A 19,328-nucleotide genomic window follows, 5' to 3' on the forward strand; every position below is an offset into this window, starting at 1 on the left:
AGGTTATATGTGCAAGTCAACACTGGGCTTGTGGTTGGAGTTTGAGAAACAGGGCCAATTGGGCTTTGAAATCAGGATACTCCTTCTACTTCCCAACACGTGGCAAATGGTATCCTCTGAGTTTAGTACACTTCATTTGAGAGTTAACAAACGGGTATCTGGGGCAGTGAACACTGGGGTGATGGTTGGAGTTGAAGAAACATGGCTTATTGGGCTTTGCAATCAGGTCACTCTTTCTACTTTGCAACACTTAACAAACGGTATCCTCCCAGGTGAGTACACATCATTTGAGAGTTAACAAACAGGGGTATATGGGCAAACAAACTCTGGGCTGGTGATTGGAGTTGGAAAAACAGGTCTTATTGGGCTTTTCAGTCAGGTCACTCCCTCTACTTCCCAACACTTGACAAATGGTATCATCCTAGGTGAGTACACTTCATTTGGAAGTTACCAAATGGGTATATGGGCAAGTGAACACTGGGGCTAGTGGTTGGAATTACAGACACAGGGTCTCCCGGAGTTGCAGTCAGGTCACTCCCTCTAATTCACAACACGTGACAAGTATTGTGTATTACATATCTGTGGGTGGCCTGTATTTAAGTTTGAGCATGCATCTACATGTTGAGACATACCATGAGTCTTGGGATGACTGTTTGATATTGAAAGACTTACAGGCACCATTTCGACTTATGGTATTTGATGGGCCTTGGTAGATGTGATGTTGGATCCAACACTACACATTGACAGTGTTATATCTCAGATACTCTGGGTATTGATTGTCAGTGAAGAACATGAACAGCACAGTGGCAAAAGTGGAGCTGTGAGCATGTAGAACATTGCATTTTTATGACTTTTTTGTGTGGTAACTTACCAGACTCCATTCTCCCAGGTGTTCCTGTCAAGCCTTCAGGAAGCAGTATGGCCACTGCCAGTCTTCTTGGCCTGCAGCTGGTGCCTGTAGACCAGGGAATGTACCTTGCCTCTGAGGTTGCTCCTCCTCTTCTTAATCTCTTTTGTGTACAGGGTGGTGCGTACAGCATTCACTCTGTTGACGATCCTTTGCCACATTTCAATTTTTCTACTGAGAGAAGATTGCTGGACCTGGGCCCTGGACAATGGTGACCCTACTCTTATGATTTCATCCACCATGACTCTCAACTCATCTTCAGAAAAAAGGGGATTTTTGGGATGTGACATACTGGACAACTGAAGTGGGTGACAGGGACTTAATTAACTGGGAAGTGCAATAGGGAGTGAATAGACACAAGTGTGTGCAAGGTGTTCTGTGGGACGGTGAAAAAAGGGGTGTCTAATCTACGAAAACTCCAAGAAATGGTGGTCAGGTTTCTCTGGCTTCCTGTGGAGATGCAAAGGATTGAGGTCTGTGAAGGGGTGTGTTTTATAGTGTGATTTGCAGGTGTGTCTATTGGACCAATGTTGTTTTTAATTTCATCCACTGTTCTCTTATCTGTTACTTTGCTGAATGTGGACCACAGTGGTGGACCGCCATTGGCTAACCGCCGCAAGGAGAAGGCCATGGCAACTGTGTGTTTTTAACCCCTTCGCTGCCAGGCCTTTTCCCCCTCCTGTGCCGAGCCTTTTTTTGGCTATTTGGAGCAGTTCGCGCTTAGGCCCTCATAACTTTTTGTTCACGTAAGCTACCCACGCCAAATTTGCGTCCTTTTTTTCCAACATCCTAGGGATTCTAGAGGTACCCAGACTTTGTGGGTTCCCCAGAAGGAGGCCAAGAAATTAGCCAAAAAACAGTGAAAATTTCTTTTTTTTTAAAAAAATTGGAAAAATGGGCTGCAGAAGAAGGCTTGTGGTTTTTTCTCTGAAAAGGGCATCAACAAAGGGTTTGTGGTGATAAAATCACCAGCTTCCCAGCTTTCAGGAACAGGCAGACTTGAATCAGAAAACCCAATTTTTCAACACAATTTTGGCATTTTACTGGGACATACCCCATTTTTACGATTTTTTGTGCTTTCAGCCTCCTTCCAGTCAGTGACAGAAATGGGCATGAAACCAATGCTGGATCCCAGAAACCGCAACATTTCTGAAAAGTAGACAAAATTCTGAATTCAGCAAGGGGTAATTTGTGTAGATCCTACAAGGGTTTCCTACAGAAAATAACAACTGAAAAAGAAAAATATTGAAATTGAGGTGAAAAAAACATCAATTTTTCTCTAAGTTTTACTCTGTAATTTTTTCCTGCAATGTCAGATTTTCGAAAGCAATATACCGTTACGTCTGCTGGACTCTTCTGGTTGCGGGGATATATAGGGCTTGTAGGTTCATCAAGAACTCTAGGTACCCAGAGCCAATAAATGACCTGCACCCTGCAGTGGGTTTTCATTCTATGCCGGGTATACAGCAATTCATTTGCTGAAATATAAAGAGTAAAAAATAGCTATCAAGAAAACCTTTGTATTTCCAAAATGGGCACAAGATAAGGTGTTGAGAAGCAGTGGTTATTTGCACATCTCTGAATTCCAGGGTGCCCATACTAGCATGTGAATTACAGGGCATTTCTCAAATAGATGTCTTTTTTACACACTGTCTTACATTTGGAAGGGAAAAATGTAGAGAAAGACAAGGGACAATAACACTTGTTTTGCTATTCTATGTTCCCCCAAGTCTCCCGATAAAAATGATACCTCACTTGTGTGGGTAGGCCTAGCGCCCGCGACAGGATACGCCCCAAAACACAACGTGGACACATCGCAGAAAACAGACCTGTTTTTAGCAAAGTGCCTACCTGTAGATTTTGGCCTGTAGCTCAGCCGCCACTTAGGGAAACCTACCAAACCTGTGCATTTCTGAAAACTAGAGACCTAGGGGAATCCAAGATGGGGTGACTTGTGTGGCTGGGACCAGGTTCTGTTACCCAGAATCCTTTGCAAACCTCAAAATTTGGCTAAAAAAACACATGTTCCTCACATTTCTGTGGCAGAAAGTTCTGGAATCTGAGAGGAGCCACACATTTCCTTCCACCCAGCGTTCCCCCACGTCTCCCGATAAAAATGATACCTCACTTGTGTGGGTAGGCCTAGCGCCCGCGACAGGAAACGCCCCAAAGCGCAACGTGGCACATCACAGAAAACAGACCTGTTTTTAGCAAAGTGCCTACCTGTAGATTTTGGCCTGTAGCTCAGCCGCCACCTAGGGAAACCTACCAAACCTGTGCATTTCTGAAAACTAGAGACCTAGGGGAATCCAAGATGGGGTGACTTGTGTGGCTGGGACCAGGTTCTGTTACCCAGAATCCTTTGCAAACCTCAAAATTTGGCTAAAAAAACACATGTTCCTCACATTTCTGTGGCAGAAAGTTCTGGAATCTGAGAGGAGCCACAAATTTCCTTCCACCCAGAGTTCCCCCATGTCTCCCGAAAAAAATGATACCTCACTTGTGTGGGTAGGCCTAGCGCCCACGACAGGAAACGCCCCAAAGCGCAACGTGGACACAACCAAATTTTTGAAGGAAAACAGAGGTGTTTTTTGCAAAGTGCCTACCTGTAGATTTTGGCCTGTAGCTCAGCCGCCACCTAGGGAAACCTACCAAACCTGTGCATTTCTGAAAACTAGAGACCTGGGGGGGGAATCCAAGATGGGGTGACTTGTGTGTCTGCGACCAGGTTCTGTTACCCAGAATCCTCTGCAAACCTCAAAATGTGGCTAAAAAAACACATGTTCCTCACATTTCTGTGGCAGAAAGTTCTGGAATCTGAGAGGAGCCACAAATTTCCTTCCACCCAGCGTTCCCCAACGTCTCCCGATAAAAATGATACCTCACTTGTGTGGGTAGGCCTAGCGCCCGCGACAGGAAACGCCCCAAAGCGCAACGTGGACACATCACAGAAAACAGACCTGTTTTTAGCAAAGTGCCTACCTGTGGATTTTGGCCTGTAGCTCAGCCGCCACCTAGGGAAACCTACCAAACCTGTACATTTCTGAAAACTAGAGACCTAGGGGAATCCAAGATGGGGTGACTTGTGTGGCTGGGACCAGGTTCTGTTACCCAGAATCCTTTGCAAACCTCAAAATTTGGCTAAAAAAACACACGTTCCTCACATTTCTGTGGCAGAAAGTTCTGGAATCTGAGAGGAGCCACAAATTTCCTTCCACCCAGCGTTCCCCCACGTCTCCCGATAAAAATGATACCTCACTTGTGTGGGTAGGCCTAGCACCCACGACAGGAAACGCCCCAAAGCGCAACGTGGACACAACCAAATTTTTGAAGGAAAACAGAGGTGTTTTTTGCAAAGTGCCTACCTGTAGATTTTGGCCTGTAGCTCAGCCGCCACCTAGGGAAACCTACCAAACCTGTGCATTTCTGAAAACTAGAGACCTAGGGGAATCCAAGATGGGGTGACTTGTGTGGCTGGGACCAGGTTCTGTTACCCAGAATCCTTTGCAAACCTCAAAATGTGGCTAAAAAAACACATGTTCCTCACATTTCTGTGGCAGAAAGTTCTGGAATCTGAGAGGAGCCACAAATTTCCTTCCACCCAGCGTTCCCCCACGTCTCCCGATAAAAATGATACCTCACTTGTGTGGGTAGGCCTAGCGCCCGCGACAGGAAACGCCCCAAAGCGCAACGTGGACACATCACAGAAAACAGACCTGTTTTTAGCAAAGTGCCTACCTGTGGATTTTGGCCTGTAGCTCAGCCGCCACCTAGGGAAACCTACCAAACCTGTGCATTTCTGAAAACTAGAGACCTAGGGGAATCCAAGATGGGGTGACTTGTGTGGCTGGGACCAGGTTCTGTTACCCAGAATCCTTTGCAAACCTCAAAATTTGGCTAAAAAAACACATGTTCCTCACATTTCTGTGGCAGAAAGTTCTGGAATCTGAGAGGAGCCACAAATTTCCTTCCACCCAGCGTTCCCCCACGTCTCCCGATAAAAATGATACCTCACTTGTGTGGGTAGGCCTAGCGCCCACGACAGGAAACGCCCCAAAGCGCAACGTGGACACATCACAGAAAACAGACCTGTTTTTAGCAAAGTGCCTACCTGTGGATTTTGGCCTGTAGCTCAGCCGCCACCTAGGGAAACCTACCAAACCTGTGCATTTCTGAAAACTAGAGACCTAGGGGAATCCAAGATGGGGTGACTTGTGTGGCTGGGACCAGGTTCTGTTACCCAGAATCCTTTGCAAACCTCAAAATTTGGCTAAAAAACCACATGTTCCTCACATTTCTGTGGCAGAAAGTTCTGGAATCTGAGAGGAGCCACAAATTTCCTTCCACCCAGCGTTCCCCCATGTCTCCCGATAAAAATGATACCTCACTTGTGTGGGTAGGCCTAGCGCCCACGACAGGAAACGCCCCAAAGCGCAACGTGGACACATCACAGAAAACAGACCTGTTTTTAGCAAAGTGCCTACCTGTGGATTTTGGCCTGTAGCTCAGCCGCCACCTAGGGAAACCTACCAAACCTGTGCATTTCTGAAAACTAGAGACCTAGGGGAATCCAAGATGGGGTGACTTGTGTGGCTGGGACCAGGTTCTGTTACCCAGAATCCTTTGCAAACCTCAAAATTTGGCTAAAAAACCACATGTTCCTCACATTTCTGTGGCAGAAAGTTCTGGAATCTGAGAGGAGCCACAAATTTCCTTCCACCCAGCGTTCCCCCATGTCTCCCGATAAAAATGATACCTCACTTGTGTGGGTAGGCCTAGCGCCCACGACAGGAAACGCCCCAAAGCGCAACGTGGACACAACCAAATTTTTGAAGGAAAACAGAGGTGTTTTTTGCAAAGTGCCTACCTGTAGATTTTGGCCTGTAGCTCAGCCGCCACCTAGGGAAACCTACCAAACCTGTGCATTTCTGAAAACTAGAGACCTAGGGGAATCCAAGATGGGGTGACTTGTGTGGCTTGGACCAGGTTCTGTTACCCAGAATCCTTTGCAAACCTCAAAATTTGGCTAAAAAAAACACATGTTCCTCACATTTCTGTGGCAGAAAGTTCTACAATCTGAGAGGAGCCACAAATTTCCTTCCACCCAGCGTTCCCCCATGTCTCCCGATGAAAATGATACCTCACTTGTGTGGGTAGGCCTAGCGCCCGCGACAGGAAACGCCCCAAAGCGCAACGTGGACACATCACAGAAAATAGACCTGTTTTTAGCAAAGTGCCTACCTGTAGATTTTGGCCTCTAGCTCAGCCGCCACCTAGGGAAACCTACCAAACCTGTGCATTTCTGAAAACTAGAGACCTAGGGGAATCCAAGATGGGGTGATTTGTGTGGCTCGGACCAGGTTCTGTTACCCAGAATCCTTTGCAAACCTCAAAATTTGGCTAAAAAGACACATGTTCCTCACATTTCTGTGGCAGAAAGTTCTGGAATCTGAGAGGAGCCACAAATTTCCTTCCACCCAGCGTTCCCCTAAGTCTCTCCATAAAAATGGTACCTCACTTGTGTGGGTAGGCCTAGCGCCTACGAAAGGAAATGGCCTAAAACACAACGTGGACACAACATATTTTTTCACAGAAAACAGAGGTGTTTTTTGCAAAGTGCCTACATGTGGATTTTGGCCTCTAGCTCAGCCGGCCCCAGGGGGGGGAAATGCCATAAAATACATTTGACCCCCCACCCCCCCAAGCCCCCCCTGCCCAGGTGCGACCCTTGCCTACGGGGTCGCTACCCCTGCGTGACATTGGCGCCAAAAAACAAATTCCCAGTGCCTAGTCGTTTCTGCCCTTTGACCTAAAATCGACCAATCTGCCCCCAAAGGGGGCAGAAATGCTCTAAATACAGTTTGCCCCCCAGGGAAGCGACCCTTGTCTGATGGGTCGCTCCCCATCTCTAAAAAAACAAACAAACAAAAAACAAAAAAAAACAAAAAAACATTTGCCCTGGCGCCTAGGGGTTTCTGCCCCCCCTGGGGGCAGATCGGCCTAATAATAGGCCGATCTGCCCCCAGGGGGGGGCAGAAATGGCCTAAAATAAATTTTCCCCCCCAAACCCCCCCCACCCCCCCACCTCGGAGCGACCCTTGCCTTCTGGGTCGCTCCCCCTGCGTGACATTGGCACCAAAAAACGAATCCCCGGTGCCTAGTGGTTGCAGATTGACCTAAAATCGACCAATCTGCCCCCAAGGGGGGCAGAAATGGTCTAAACACAGTTTGCCCCCCAGGGGAGCGACCCTTGTCTGATGGGTTGCTCCCCATCTCTAAAAAAACAAACAAACAAAAAAAAACACAAAAAAAAAATTTGCTCTGGCAACAAGAGGTTTCTGCCCGCCCTGGGGGCAGATCGGCCTAGCCCCCAGGGGGGGCAGAAATGGCCTAAAATAAATTTGCCCCCTGAACCCCCACCCCCCCCCCCCGGAGCGACCATTGCCTACGGGGTCGCTCCCCCTGCGTGACATTGGCGCCAAAAAACAAATCCCGGTGCCTAGTGGTTTCTGCCCCCTTGGGGCAGATTGACCTAAAATCGACCAATCTGCCCCCAAGGGGGGCAGAAATGGTCTAAACACAGTTTGCCCCCCAGGGGAGCGACCCTTGTCTGATGGGTCGCTCCCCATCTCTAAAAAAACAAACAAACTAAAAAAAAAACACAACATTTTTTTTGCCCTGGCAACAAGAGGTTTCTGCCCCCCCTGGGGGCAGATCGGCCTAATAATAGGCCGATCTGCCCCCAGGTGGGGCAGAAATGGCCTAAAATAAATTTTCCCCCTGAACCCCCACCCCCCCCACCCCCGGAGCGACCATTGCCTACGGGGTCGCTCCCCCTGCGTGACATTGGCGCCAAAAAACAAATCCCGGTGCCTAGTGGTTTCTGCCCCCTTGGGGCAGATTGACCTAAAATCGACCAATCTACCCCCAAGGGGGGCAGAAATGGTCTAAACACAGTTTGCCCCCCAGGGGAGCGACCCTTGTCTGATGGGTCGCTCCCCATCTCTAAAAAAACAAACAAACTAAAAAAAAAACACTAAAAAAAATTTGCCCTGGCAACAAGAGGTTTCTGCCCCCCCTGGGGGCAGATCGGCCTAATAATAGGCCGATCTGCCCCCAGGTGGGGCAGAAATGGCCTAAAATAAATTTGCCCCCCGAACACCCCCCCCCCCCCCGGAGCGACCCTTGCCTACGGGGTCGCTCCCCCTGCGTGACATTGGCGCCAAAAAACAAATCCCCGGTGCCTAGTGGTTTCTGCCCCCTTGGGGCAGATTGACCTAAAATCGACCAATCTGCCCCCAAGGGGGGCAGAAATGGTCTAAACACAATTTGCCCCCCAGGGGAGCGACCCTTGCCTGATGGGTCGCTCCCCATCTCTAAAAAAAAAAAAAAACACAAAAAAAAAAAACACAAAAAAAAAATTTGCTCTGGCAACAAGAGGTTTCTGCCCCCCCTGGGGGCAGATCGGCCTAATAATAGGCCGATCTGCCCCCAGGGGGGGCAGAAATGGCCTAAAATAAATTTGCCCCCTGAACCCCCACCCCCCCACCCCCGGAGCGACCATTGCCTACGGGGTCGCTCCCCCTGCGTGACATTGGCGCCAAAAAACAAATCCCGGTGCCTAGTGGTTTCTGCCCCCTTGGGGCAGATTGACCTAAAATCGACCAATCTACCCCCAAGGGGGGCAGAAATGGTCTAAACACAGTTTGCCCCCCAGGGGAGCGACCCTTGTCTGATGGGTCGCTCCCCATCTCTAAAAAAACAAACAAAAAAAAAAAAATTAAAAATTGCCCTGGCGCCTACAGGTTTCTGCCCCCAGGGGGGGCAGAAATGGCCTAAAATAAATTTGCCCCCGAACACCCACCCCCCCACCCCCGGAGCGACCCTTGCCTACGGGGTCGCTCCCCTTGCGTGACATTGGCGCCAAAAAACAAATCCCCGGTGCCTAGTGGTTTCTGCCCCCTTGGGGCAGATTGACCTAAAATCGACCAATCTGCCCCCAAGGGGGGCAGAAATGGTCTAAATACAATTTGCCCCCCAGGGAAGCGACCCTTGCCTGATGGGTCGCTGCCCATCTCTAAAAAAAAAAAAAAAAACCCAAAAAAAACACACAATTTTTTTTTGCCCTGGCGCCTAGAGGTTTCTGCCCCCCCTGGGGGTAGATCGGCCTAATACCAATAGGGCGATCTGCCCCCAGGGGGGGCAGAGATGGCCTAAAATAATTTGCCCACCCCCCTGGGGAGCGACCCTTGACTACAAGGTCGCTCCCCTTGTGTGACGGCGCAAAAAAAAGATCCCTGGTGCCTAGTGGTTTCTGCCCCCCTTGGGGGCAGATTGACCTAAAATCGGCCGATCTGCCCCCAAAGCGGGCAGAAATGGCCTAAATACATTTTGCCCCTCCAGGGGAGCGACCCTTGTCCAAGGGGGTCGCTCCCCATCTGTAAAACAGAAAAACAAAAAAATCCCTGGTGCCTAGTGGTTTCTGCCCCCCTTGGGGCAGATCAGCCGAATCAAAATAGGCTGATCTACCCCCCCAGGGGGGCAGAAATGGCCTAAAATAATCCCCCCCCCCCAGGGAGCGACCCTTGCCTAAGGGGTCGCTCCCCTTGCGTGAAATTCACACAAAAAAAAAACTCCCTGGTGTCTAATGGTTTCTGCCCCCCTTGGGGGCAGATTGGCCTCATCAAAATAGGCCAATCTGCCCCCAAGGGGGGCAGAAATGGCCTAAATATAATTTGCCCCCTAGGGGAGCGACCCTTGCCTAAGGGGTCGCTCCCCACCTAAAAAAAAAAGAAAACATAACAAAAAGAAAAAAAAAAAAAAAAGATCCCTGGTGCCTAGAGGTTTCTGCCTCCCCTGGGGGCAGATCGGCCTAATAATAGGCTGATCTGTCCCCAGGGGGGGCAGAAAAGGCCTTCCCAAAAAAATGCCCCCCCTGGGAGCGACCCTTGCCAAAGGGGTCGCTCCCGTTGCGTGAAATTCGCGCGCAAAAACAAACTCCCTGGTGTCTAATGGTTTCTGCCCCCCTTGGGGGCAGATTGGCCTCATCAAAATAGGCCAATCTGCCCCCAAGGGGGGCAGAAATGGCCTAAATATTTATTGCCCCGTAGGGGAGCGACCCTTGCCTAAGGGATCGCTCCCCACCTAAAAAAAAAAGAAATCATCAAAAAAAAAAAAAAAAAAAAAAAAAAAAAGGTCCCTGGTGCCTAGAGGTTTCTGCCCCCCCCGGGGGCAGATCGGCCTAATAATAGGCCAATCTGCCCCCAGGGGGGGGCAGAAAAGGCCTTCCTAAAAAAATGCCCCCCCCGGAGCGACCCTTGCCCAAGGGGTCGCTCCCTTTTGCCAATTTCACTGAAAAAAAAAAAAATCCCTGGTGTCTAGTTGGGTTTCAAAAGCCGGATTGCAAGCAATCCGGCTTTTGAAACCTGTGAGAGACTTCAAAGGGAAGGAAATACATTTCCTTCCCTTTGAAGCCTCTCGGGGCCTCCCCCATGGGATTGAAAAAGAAATGCAAAAGCATTTCTTTTTCAATCGCGCTGGAAGCTCTGCTTCCAGCGCGATGGGGGAGACCCTGTGACTAATCAGCGCGCGCTCGCGCGCTGACGTCACAGGGGGGGTTGGGGGGGTCGGGGGTGGGAGGGGAAGGGCTTCCCCTTCCATCCCTGACTTGGGGGGGTGGGGGGGAACCCCACAGAGGGAGCGAGAGCGCTCCCTCTGGGCTCTGTGCACAGGACGTAATGGTTACGTCCTGGGCACAGCAGCACTGTGCCTCAGGACGTAACCATTACGTCCTGGGCACAGAAGGGGTTAAAAGGCTCAGTAGTTGGCTACAGCATTGATGGTGTTGGAGATCAGACTGCCTAGATACAAGACCGCTGTGCTGCTGGCGGTCTGCCTTTTTGCTTGGCAGAGGAAGGTTCTGCCTGTTTCCACCGTAATACGGTGTGCTAGTGCTCTTTCCTTGTCCACTGGGCAACAATAATAGACCATGTAAAAGGTTTTCTTTCAAAAAAAGTAAGAGTATAACATAAAAATGACAAATGTATATTAAACAAAATGAATCAAATACATAAATAAAAATATGTAGAAATATTGACGTACTTATTATTATTCTAACAAAACACACACTGTACACAAGTGCAAGCTACAAACCAATTTGTGGAAGGTGTTTAACACTAAAAGGGTGTAATTTACTATTCCCACTCCAAACTCATTTATTTTGGAGAAAAGTGTTGGTCACCAAAGGAGTTACATTTGTTATTCCCACTCTAATCCAATCCATTGTGAGGAAGGTGCTGGACACTAAAGGGGTAAAATTTACTATTCCTACTCTAATATTAACAATTTTGGGGAAGGTATTGGATAAATTAGGGTTAAAATCTACTTGTCCCACTTTGTGGAAGGTGCTGAACACTAAAGGGGTAGGATTTGCTATACCATTGCAATGTAATCCATTATGGGGAAGCTGTTCTACACTAAAAGGGTAAAATGTACTATTCCTGCAGCACAATGCATTATTTTACAAGTTAATAAATAGCAATAAATGTTATTTAAATTAGATATTTACAATTAAAGCAAGCAAATGTTCAAAAAATAAATGTAACACAATATAAAATAAAACATAAAAACAATATTAAGAACATATAAAAAGACAAAAACAAATATTTAAAAATATATATACAATACAAAATAAAAAATATAAACAATGATATGAGAAAATGATTATTAAAGTACAACATTTTAATTTTCTGAAACTACTAACAATATTTCTATTATAAAAAGTAAAAACTATTTCTTCAAATATATAAAATAATAAAAGTAATTACAAATTATCTCAATGTATACCCAAATAACTACATATAACTACATATATAATTACATAGTTTTAAAAATGTTAATTTAATTTAAATATAAACATATTTATATTTTTAAAATATGTATTAAATTTAAGAATTTTAAAATAAAAATATTTTAATATTCTATGTTAAATTTCAAATTGTATCAGTTTTTAAAAATAACATTTACAAATATAATACTTAAAATGTTAAATGTAAAACATTAACATTACAATTACTAAAAATAGTTTACAAATCACTCAACCTTAATTCCCTCTACTAAATAGTATTATTTTTCAATTAAAAAAATGAAAAAAATGATATAAAATAAAATGTTAACTTAAATATTTAATAAATTCTCATGTTTAATTAAAAAGACACATGTAAAAAAAGTTCAAATGTATAGAGTACAAAGAAAAACTAAACAACAGTTTTTAATAACTCTGTTTTATTGTTTATAATATAGAACAACAAAAAGATAAAAGCAGTGCAGTGCATATCAGTGCAAGATACCAAAATGTCTATTAATCCCCTGACCGGAGACAGATGAGATATACAGACAGAAATATGGAGCAAATCCAATTATTGCATCAGTGGATACTCCCATTCCACCCAACCTAAGTACCTCCCATGTAACCAAATCGTTCATATATAATAACTACCAGTGTTACAAGATCACCACAGTTGGTCGGCACCTTTTATGAACAACATACCATTTCATTAGTCAGCCATCCTCATCAGTACTCCAGTCAGAACTGGACTCCTCCACCCCGTGAAGGTTTCCAATAGTGTACCCCAGACCATTATGTCCGTCAGTGTCCCCTCCTCCCTACATGTCATCCTCATGTATTGCTCTTCAGCAACACCCCATTCCAGTACATCCCGTACCCAATAAGGAATGGATGGGCTTCCTGTACTCATTCAGCCTATAGCCACCCTACGCTTAGCCAGCACCAGAGTGAGCTGTGCGAATCTATATGGGATGCGCCTTCCTTGTGGTCTCTGCAATACACCTAATAAACAAGTCAGAGGTGTTGTTGTGAGGCCCAGACTGGTGACCCCATCCATCTTTCGAACCACCACCCACCAAAATCACTGCACCTCCCTGCAGGACCAAGCCAAGTGAAGAAAGGAGGCACCTATCTCCCCACATCTAGGACACCTGGTCTCTCTTGTCAGGTCAATCTTGTTAAGAGAGGCAGGTGTAAAATAAACACGATGAACAAAGTTAAAACGCAGCAATTTAAATCGGTTGTTACAAGAAACCGTGCACACCAATGACAGCACCACCACCCAATCCGCGTCCTCGAATGGATCCTCCAGGTCTCGATCCCAGGCCCTGTGCGCCACACAATCCACCCCTGATTGATCCCCCCCTGTAGTGCTTTATAAAACAGGGTAATCAAGTGGAACTTCTCACCCCAATTTATCAGTCCATTCAATACCTTTGAAATCAGGGGGGCCACCGGTAATCCAGACCAGACTTCTCGAGCCACGCTCTCCATCTTGGCATACTGCAAGAACTGACCAGTACTCAATCCAAACATAGTTTGCGCCTCCTGAAAGAAGATAAATTCCCAGTTGGGATATCAGTCACCCGCCACTAGACAGCCTCTTAGTCGCCAAGCATCCACTGACATTAGAGTATCCATATTGCTAAAGCTGGCTAAACTCCAAATGTTCAGTTCCCTATCAAATGGGGTGCGGCGAAATACTTTCTTAACAGCTTGCTTCCAGATCCCTGCAGTAGTTTTGACCAAATAGGGGACAGCAGCCTCCGGCCGACTGCCCGTCAAAAATACATGCACCAACCCCTCCCCTCCCAATATGCCCGCAAATAGTCGCTTCTCCCAGTTATCCGACTGATTCATCCACTTTGCAGTGTGTTGTAAGTGTGCCCCATCATAGTAGTGTCGAACATTAGGGATTGCCAAGCCTCTGTCTTCCATGTCCCTCTGCAGCATAGATAACGCCACCCTGCTACGACGCCCAGCCCAAACCAATTAAATCAACAAACTATCCAGACGATTGAAAAGACAACCTGCTAACAGAAACAAGGAATTCAGCACAAGATAAAGACCGTGGCAAGAACACCATATTGGCCACAGCCACCCTTCCCATCACTGAGAGAGGCAGCTGATTCCAGAACGAAACAGAGCACTCCAGATCAGTCACCACCCGCTCTTCATTGTATGTTACATGCACTGCTACCGTGTGAGTGACCCATAAACCCAGGTATCTAATACTTTCGAGCTCCCATCTATACCCCACCACCGGCAAATCCTCCAACATAATGACCCTATAGGAAAGAGGAGCGACTTCTTCCTGTTTACCCGAAGACCAGATGTAGCCCCAAATTCTTCCAGCAACCGTAACAACAAAGGCACCGAAGCACGTGGCTCCCGAAGTTATATCAACGCATCATCAGCGTATAGGGAGACAATATGAGTAACCTGTCCCACCTGAACACCCCAGGATGCCAGTGCCTCACAAAGCCAGACTGCCAGGGGTTCCACCGCTAAGCCAAAAAGAAGCAGTGACACTGGGCAGCCCTGCCTAGTCCCCCTGTCAATCGCCCAGGATTACGAAAGCTCTCCGCCTACCCGAATGCATGCAGTGGGAGCAGTGTACAACAAACGAACCCAAGCACAAAAATTGGGGCCAGATCCCATTCCCTGCAGCACCAACAGCAAGTAGCCCCACTCCACCGTATCAAAAGCCTTCTCTAGGTCCAATCACACCATCACCATTTCGTCCTTTGCCCTCATGGTTTTATACAAAACATGTGCCAAACGACGTAAGTTGTAAGTCATACTACGACCAGGAATAAAATCACATTGATCATCATGTACCAAACCCCGAATCACTCCACGTAGCCGAGTGCCCAAAATTTTACACAGAATCTTGACATCACTATTGAGCAAAGTGATCGGGCGAGATAAGGAGGGGTCATCAGAATCCCCACCAGGCTTAAGCATTAAGCAGACAATGCCTTGATGCATGGTCTCTGGAAGAATACCCTGCTCCCGGGCTTCCTCAAACACCGCCAACAGCTTTTCTCTCACATGAAGAGAAAATGTTTGGTACAACTCAATTGGGAATCCATCCCGACCAGGCGATTTAGATTTTGACAATGCCTCCACCGCTGCACCCACTTCCTCATCTGTTTTCTCAGCATCTAGACTTTCCATACTCTCCAGCTCCAGCCACGGACGTCGCATCTGCTGCAGAAACTCTCCGAAACCAACATCCAGGACTGACGCACCAGTACTGGACACAACCTGCAAATGGTCCACCAAAACCTGAAGGATATCCCATTGATTAGTAACCTGCACACCTTCGGCATTTCTAATGCACAGAATGGGAGGAGATTCCACTTCCCGCTTGAAGACTCACGCCAGTAACTTACCAGACTTGTCTCCCTCCCTATGGAGGCACTGTCTATACGATCTAAATATGACTTTATCTAGGGTGTCCCAGCAGCTACTGACCTTCTTATACAGTCTGAGCTGCTCTTGTTCAACCTCCCTAGTTATTGGTGTCTGGTGCTGCAACACCGCCAGCCCACCCTCCCATTCAGTAAGTTCCTGTTCCATTTGTTTGCGCACCCCACAGGCAGTGCCTAGACAAACTCCCCTTAGTACGGTCTTCATGGCTTCCCACTACAAATCCCTAGAGTTGGTCGTACCCCAGTTTAGGTCCATGTAGTCCTTAAGGGCCACCACCATTTTATCATGGCAGCCAACATCCGTCAGAAAATTCGTAGGCATGCGCCAACCGCGTGTCACCTTGGCATCAGATCCCCACAGCACTTGCATCAATACCGGTGCATGATTAGACAAAACTTCCCCAAATGCTTGATATCATCACCTGTGAACAAGTCAGTCCATCAGGAGGAAACCGTCCAGCCTACTATATGTATTGTGCGTATTAGAATGACAGGTATATTCCCAACTCTCCAGATGCAGTTCCCTCCATCCATCCCAGAGCCCTAAATTGTGCATAACCTCTGTGAGGGATCTTGTCATTAATGGTTTAGTGTCCAATTTAGATGGATAATGATCCTTCTCACCATCCAATATACAATTGTTGTCTCCACCCCTTTTAGTGGAGCAGCAACCCCCTCCCCCAGCACCTCAGGTATATCATCTTAAAAGGAGTGATTGTCTATGTTAGGTGCATAAGTGTTAAGAATAGTAAGGGGCAGTCCATCCAATGTACCCTGTAGAAATATATATCTCCCCTCCACATCCGCCTCACTATAGATATGTGTAAAAGGGACCCCGGGCGCAATCCATATCATCTCTCCCTGTGCATAAGAGGAGAAGCGCAAGGAGAACACCTGACCCCGCCACTTCTTAGCCAATTTTTGTGATTCCTCCTCTGTTATGTGTGTTTCCTGGAGACACGGTATGTGCACCTTATGCTGCCTCAGGAAGGAGTGGACCCTATAGCGCGCAGTATAATTCCTCAGCCCCCTGACATGCTACATCAGTATATTAATCTGTTGACTCATATTGAAGGTTCACCTGTTCCAACCCCCATGCACCTCCTCCCCACCTCCCTCCCAAAGGCGAAGGCAAGTCCTTACTACACATCCCACAGACAACCATGCACTGCTGCTGTAAACTTCAAACATATGCAAACGTGTATGAACTAGATAACCAAAACCCCTATGCCCACCCCGTATAAACAGTAAAACAGACAAATCAAAACATACTGTAGATCCCTATGTGTATGCTGCCAGGACAACAGCCTAAACCCCAACACCCTGAAATCCTACAACCACAGTGGAAGTGTCCCCCCCGTCCTGAATACAGAATATGCTGTGCCTATAGCCCAAACCAATCATTGTCTAGGAAAATCACTTGCCCCCAACTTTGTATAAGACATATGCATGAAGTGCCCCTTCAAATCTATATCCCTATTGTAGAAAGTTGGCTCTGTATGTACTATTTCAAACTAAGAAATAGTGTGCACAGAGTCCAAGGGTTCCCCTTAGAGGTAAGATAGTGGCAAAAAGAGATAATTCTAATGCTCTATTTTGTGGTAGTGTGGTCGAGCAGTAGGCTTATCAGAGGGTAGTGTTAAGCATTTGTTGTACACACACAGTCAATAAATGAGGAACACACACTCAGAGACTTACTCCAGGCCAATAGGTTTTTATATAGAAAAATATATTTTCTTAGTTTATTTTAAGAACCACAGGTTCAAGATTTACAAGTAATACTTCAAATTAAAGGTATTTCACTCGGGCATTCTAGGAACTTTGAATAATCACAGTATCATGTACAGTTTTGACCAAAATGGCAATAAGCTATTTTAAAAGTGGTAAGTAAATGTTAAGTTCACAGGTAAGTAAAACACTTACAGGGTTCAAAGTTGGGTCCAAGGTAGCCCACCGTTGGGGGTTCAAGGCAACCCCAAAGTTACCACACCAGCAGCTCAGGGCCGGTCAGGTGCAGAGGTCAAAGAGGTGCCCAAAACACATAGGCTTCAATAGAGAACAGGGGTGCCCCGGTTCCAGTCTGCCAGCAGGTAAGTACCTGCGTCCTCAGGGGCAGACCAGGGGGGTTTTGTAGGGTACCGGGGGGGACACAAGCAGGCACAGAAAGTACACCCTCAGCGGCACAGGGGCAGCCGGGTGCAGAGTGCAAACAGGCGTCGGGTTTTGTATAGAAAGCAATGGGGAGACCCGGGGGTCTCTTCAACGATGCAGGCAGGCACCTCCTCGGGGTAGCCACCACCTGGGCTAGGCAGAGGGTCGCCTGGGGGTCACTTCTGCACTGGAGTTTGGTTCCTTCAGGTCCTGGGGGCTGCAGGTGCAGTGTTAGTTTCCAGGCGTCGGGTCTCTTGTTACAGGCAGTCACGGTCAGGGGGAGCCTCTGGATTTCCTATGCAGGCGTCGCTGTTGAGGCTCAGGGGGGGTCGTCTCTGGCTACTCACGGGCTCGCAGTCGCTGGGGAGTCCTCCCTGTAGTGTTGGTTTTCCGCAGGTCGAGCCGGGGGCGTCGGATGCAGAGTGGAAAATTCTCAAGCTTCCGGCGGGAAACGTGAAGTCTTTAAAGTTGTTTCTTTGTTGCAAGAAAGTTGCAGGTTGTTGAACAGGGCCGCTGTTCACGGGAGTTTCTTGGTCCTTGGTTGCAGGGCAGTCCTCTGAGGCTTCAGAGGTTGCTGGTCCCTGTTGGATGCGTCGCTGTTGCAGTTTTCTTTGAAGTTGGGAAACAGGCCGGTAGGGCTGGGGCCAAAGCAGTTGTTGTCTCTGTCTTCACTGTAGGGCTTCAGGTCAGCAGTCCTTCTTCTTGTTAAGGTTGCAGGAATCTAGTTTCCTAGGTTCTGGGGGCCCCTAAATTCTGAATTTAGGGGTGTGTTTAGGTCTGGGAGGGCAGTAGCCAATGGCTACTGTCCTTAAGGGTGGCTACACCCTCTTTGTGCCTCCTCCCTGTGGGGAGGGGGGCACATCCCTAATCCTATTGGGGGAATCCTCCATCCACAAGATGGAGGATTTCTAAAAGTAAGGGACATCTCACTCAGGACACCTTAGGGGCTGTCCTGACTGGTGGGTGACTCCTCCTTGTTTTCCTAATTATCTCCTCCAGCCTTGCCGCCAAAAGTGGGGGCAGTGGCCGGAGGGGCGGGCATCTCCACTAGCTGGGTTGCCCTGTGGCACTGTAACAAAGGGGGTGAGCCTTTGAGGCTCACCGCCAGGTGTTACAGTTCCTGCAGGGGGAGGTGAGAAGCACCTCCACCCAGTACAGGCTTTGTTCCTGGCCACAGAGTGACAAAGGCACTCTCCCCATGTGGCCAGCAACATGTCTGGTGTGTGGCAGGCTGGCAAAAACTAGTCAGCCTACACTGGAAGTCGGGTATGCTTTCAGGGGGCATCTCTAAGATGCCCTCTGGGTGTATTTTATAATAAATTGCACACTGGCATTAGTGTGCATTTATTGTGCTGAGAAGTTTGATACCAAACTTCCCAGTTTTCAGTGTAGCCATTATGGAACTGTGGAGTTTGTGTTTGCTGAGTGAGGGGTCTCTAGGGTGGCATAAGACATGCTGCAGACCTTAGAGACCTTCCCTGGCATCAGTGCCCTTGGTACCAGGGGTACCAGTTACAAGGGACCTACCTGGGTGCCAGGGTTGTGCCAATTGTGGAGACAAAGGTACAGTTTAGGGAAAGAACACTGGTGCTGGGGCCTGGTTAGCAGGGTCCCTGCACACTTTCAAGTCATAACTTAGCATCAGCAAAGGCAAAAAGTCAGGGGGTAACCATGCCAAGGAGGCATTTCCTTACACCTATTATTCCCGGTGCCCCCCTCTATGTGAGGCGAGCAAACCAGGCCTAATTACAGGACCCCCCCGTGAGTCCGCAAGAGCAGCATCCACCAAAGACCAACAAGATCAAGTGCCAACAGAGAGCATTTCCACACCCTTATCAGATGGTTCAGTAAGTTTGATGGCCAGCTCAGAATCCACCACAGCCATAGTACCATCCTGTTGGATTTCAATTCTGCTGTCAGATGTGTCACCCCGCTGCGTGGAGACCTGCCTCTGGCCCTCCCCACAGCTCCTCCAGTCCGTTCTATC

Source organism: Pleurodeles waltl, chromosome 2_1, assembly GCF_031143425.1.
Source record: "Pleurodeles waltl isolate 20211129_DDA chromosome 2_1, aPleWal1.hap1.20221129, whole genome shotgun sequence".
NCBI lineage: Eukaryota > Metazoa > Chordata > Amphibia > Caudata > Salamandridae > Pleurodeles > Pleurodeles waltl.